Source organism: Diadema antillarum, unplaced genomic scaffold (genome assembly GCF_040938485.1).
Source record: "Diadema antillarum isolate AM-2024a unplaced genomic scaffold, OU_Dant_1.0 scf00000029, whole genome shotgun sequence".
Taxonomy (NCBI): Eukaryota; Metazoa; Echinodermata; class Echinoidea; order Diadematoida; family Diadematidae; genus Diadema; species Diadema antillarum.
The window spans coordinates 5,463,874-5,468,769 of NW_027270918.1; the positions used below are offsets into that span (position 1 = coordinate 5,463,874).

Sequence of the window (4,896 nt, forward strand, 5' to 3'; positions counted from 1 at the left end):
CTAATAGATGTTTTCTAAGTTTTCTAAGGCAGGCAGTGAAGTTAATAGTTTGTCTGCGTAGATACTGCTCTCCACCCAAACTCGCATCATGTGATCAGTGTCTAGGTCCATGAACACTGCATATCTGATCCACTGGTTGTCGGAGCAACCGGCAGGCCTTGGCCCTAGGAGCGAACACAGGAAGTATTCATCATGCACTAGTCTGGTTCCCATCTTTTGAAGACACATGCCGACAAACACGTCCTCCCACGGGAAGAGCGGGGGTGACGAGCGCCGTGCGGTAGATAGCTTCCGCCAAATCAGTGGACATCATGTATGCGTTGCCCGAGATGTAGGGGCGGATAAATTGCTTCAGGGTAAAAATCCTCAGACAAGTAGTACTTTGCAAACTCGCCACTCTTCTTTCTCATTACGGGCATGTTTATATTGACGTTTCCCGACCATGCAAGTCGGTTGAAGGAGCATTGAATATGAAATCTAAGATGCGAGCTTTGTTGATCATGGAATCGTCATCAATTTTGATGGGTGAAACGAGCATGTCGACAATATGTGCTCACCCATTTTAACCCCATCACAGTTTTCCGTGTAAGATTTAGGTAAGAATCAACAAAACTCTCTTGAACGATGTCTTTGTACATGCGGGCCTCGTCATCAATCTTTGCCTGTAGCAGTGGGTCCGAGGTGGCTCCAAGCATGAACAACCGTCCGTGCTATACTACGGTTGCCAAATTCCCACGTCTCGGCATTTCCATACGTCACACGAATGTAATCTCGCCGTTTCAAGTGATCTGGGGCTGATATCACAAAATCAGTAATTGCACATGGATTGCATTCCCCTAACTCATCACTACAATACATTTGACGGGCTATTCAGATATGTATATTCATGTGGATCTATTCGTTCCGAAAGGTATTTGCCTTTACGCTTTTGAGAGCCATTGCCCCTTACTGTCTTAACTGATTTTGTGTATTTCAGAAAGAAGTTGTCTGTGCGGTCCTTCCTTTCGTGCACACGACCATTATACGAATTCCTGTGGAGTTCGCTTTGAGTTCCTTGTGAGTCGGAAGTACAGGATCGAGGTAACGGCTAACCCGCCGGCTTAGCGGGTCGGATTGAGTCCGCTTTGATTGAGCTACTTCTCGCACTCTCGTCGACCCATACAATACAATGCAAGTGAAGAGGGAGATAAAGGCGACTTGCGATGTTTTGGGCTTCCATTTTCTCAGCCTTAGTCGTAGTCTCATCTCTGCTCACTTGGTTCAGCCGTTGCACGATGAAAAGAACAAGCTATCATTTTACCCTGCCGGCTATGAATTTCCAGGGAATAATGCATCATTTCCATGACCTCCAAAGCATAGTGATGTACAATTTGACTGCACATCAAAAGCGCCATGTTGATAACACTCTTGGAAGTCGATGCTTGCAGGACTCAAAATGTATAAAGATATTGTAAAGCGTCAACCGCGGCGGAAACCTGACGTCTTACTTTGAGATTCGTCTCGTTCTTATCAAGAGTGTTAATTTGCAGTCAATAAAGAAGGAGAGAATACGACTGGAAGTTGAGTAAATTTCATTCTGTTGTTTTTGCAATCCCAGTTGCGATGACGATCAGTTTGGTGATGCCTTTTCTAAGATCTTTAGAGTAGTAATCCGATACAGTCTTCGCCAACGCTGGCTACCTACTCGATTGTCTGGATGGAACGAATCCTCCATAAAAGATGGGGAGCCGACGATCTGAAATGGAAATTGAAAAGGATTATAAATTTTCCTGTAATGTCAAAAAAGAAACACAGCCTATCTCTCCATTTCAATCAACTTCACAGCAAATACGATTAGTAATTTTGTCGAAGAAAGTACAACAAACTTCTTATGACGACAAGAGAAAAGAGAGGAGATATGGTGAGTTGTTAGGCAGAAATGAATTCATGAACATTGTCGACATACAAAAAGTGAAATGAAACATATATTGCGTATCAAAGTAATTCTTTTGTTCTTCCCTCCTATGCCTCCTATCTATTTGCATAATTGCCCTGTTCATCGTTGCACAGGCACCTCGCCGGGTCAGAATTGGGACGCTCATAATGATCACGTACTGATTGTTCATTTCCGAGGAAAATATCTGGATGGATAATGTAGGCAGGAGATGAGCTAGATTGAACATAACATGATGTCATGAGCGTGTTGGTGACCACAAAGAACACTAACACAAGGCTTTGCAGTCCTTTCTATTACATGTATTGGTGACTACGCGTCCACTGCTGAGTGACTAATAAAGCAGGTCGGTTTATGTGGAAAGCTATCTTGACTGGTACGGCGGAAGTGATGTTTTCAATGCAGCTTTCTCAGCATGATGACGAATGAAAATGTTGCCGTATTAGTCGTATCAAGAAGGCGCATTTCAAATCTCACATTTTTACCAAGAATGGGTGCTTGAAAGGCCTTTTTGTTACTAGATAGATAGATATTCTGGTAAATTGGTAATGATGATAATATAGTAAAAATGATAACAATAAACGATGATGTATGATGATGCTGATGATAATGATGATGATAATAATAATGATAATAATATACGATTCATGTAGTTAAATTCGGTTAAAACAATATTCTACGCTCCTCCTTTAAAATGATAATAAAATATCATGTCATTAAGTATATCAATATAAAAGGCTTCTTCAAATCAGATGTGATAAGATAACATCTTCATTCCATTTGATGAAAGATATTATCAAAAAAATATATGCACTACGTGGGGACTAATAAAATTGAAAAAAAAAGAATCGCCATTCACATGCATCTCCTTGTATTATTTTATACATAGCAGTACGAATGTGATGAATCTTTCCTCAATGAGATGCTTTTCTGGATTGTGTCCAGGGTATGGTTGAGCTACACGTGTGATATAATCAAGGCTGACTTTCGTGAAATAGTGCCCAGATAAGCATCATTGTTTATATCTCACTTGACATCGACGATTTCTGGCTCAAGTACTGGTGAATTCAATTAGGCCTTAAAATCCGTCGTTTGACACCGAATAACTATCTCTCTCTAGAGAGTGATCCCAGAAGTCGTTGTTTTTTTTTTACAAGTCTTTTGTTACGAATCGTGATACAAAAACCGTGGAAAATATAAAGCATCCAACTATTTAACGCTTGCAAGACGCGAATGAATTGGAAATGTAACATGACAAGGTAAAGAAATAACAGTCCAGGTGAGACTTGATTGCCATCTATGGTATTGAAGAGCAAAAATAAATGGCCGTGAAGAGAAAAATCACACGTGTATATGGTGAAAGTTAATCTTTTTTTCAACTGATTTTTCCCCAACTGATTAAGGAACCCACAACTATTTAATGATATGTTAAATATCAAACAATGGCACACCAAAATGTTTTTGTTTATTTGTCGAATGCGAGTCGATTCCACAAAGTCATCGACTATCTAATTGAAAATCAGGTGGAAAACGAAATTTCAAACGCTGTATTAGAGAAATATTTTGCTTCCCCCAATTTTACCCAGAAGTGCACAAATTTTGTCTGAATTCATTTTTGCAAGGGTAAAGCAGCTATCACGTGTGAAAACTCTGAGGCATCATAAACGGCATATACTGACATAAAGTAGCTCTTCCAATTATCATAAAGCAAAAATCACATTGATTAAGTTCTTTAAGAGTTCTGATATTATCATTAACCACACTACACGTTGATAGGAAGTCAAAAACCGAAAAATTTAGAAGTGGATTGACTGAAAGCAGCATATGAATGTTACAAATTAGTGGAAGTTTGAAGAAAATCGACCAATCGATTAAAAAATGATGGATTTTAAAGTTGTGCCGTTGTCCGCTTGATAATAAGACTGTAGTTCATGACGTCATTAGTGACAAACAATCATCAAGAAAATATGAAAATTCCACAAAATTCCTATCGACGTATTACTGTATTTAGGGTAGCATTATTCTATGCACCGCTTTCTGAAAGAGGAAGTGAAGTGCTCTTTTATTTTGCTAGAAGAGTAGAAATACTTTGAGTTTTATCCATATTTGCTTTATACGGCGACGTTATGAATATCACAGCACCGAAACTTTTGAATAGATTATTTTTCTATCTTTATTGCCACTTTCAGTCAATACACATTCATGTTTGTGTTTTGGTCTCGTTTAAGTCTGCATTACGTTCATTAAACAATAACAATGAAAATGAATATTGATACACAACTTAAGTTTTCGTACATATAAACAAAATCAGTTTCCATACCAATTAATTTGTATGAATTTTTTGCCTGTAAGATCGAATGGAATATTGTCGCTTACCTTTAGAGGTATACCTAGGCGCCGACGTTTTATATGGTGAGTTCCATAGTCGTGCATATGTAACAGTGCTTTCACTATTTAGTGTGCAGAGCCTCGCAATAACATTACACCACACAGAATAAGAGCAAGTGTCTTGAACGAACGTTGGCAGCAGTGCGTCAGGCGCTGCTGCTATAAAACCCTCTATTGAATAACATTTGCTGCATGGATTCAGGTGCTGTTGCTGCTCATTCTCAGCTGTCAATAGTTCACAGGGCCCATCGATCTCCTGATTTGGAGTAGTGATGTGAAAATGTCTTCGGTTTGCGAGCTATACCGCCCTCTATGAAGGCGCGTATACGAACCCTTGAGCCCTCTGTGAACGTCTGCCCGCACGCTGTGATGACATGGGAGGATGTCCGTGGTTGATGGTTTAACCTGGCTCCTATAAATAGGAGCAGCCGAGAATCACGAGAATCGGGGTGTGATCCCGGAGACTGTATCAAGACAGAGCCTTCTCCAAGGGCACAACCAGCAACACTGAAATTATGTAGGATGGGTTATTACACGTACGCCATGCATTCGGTTTTCAGCTTGTTTGTTGAAAA

The 4,896-nt window shown here is 39.9% G+C and overlaps 1 pseudogene; it reads right to left on the reverse strand.

The window, feature by feature from the left end:
* LOC139739869 (beta-1,3-galactosyltransferase 1-like) lies at positions 1–858 on the reverse strand (annotated as a pseudogene).
* Positions 859–4,896: the final 4,038 nt, after the last annotated feature.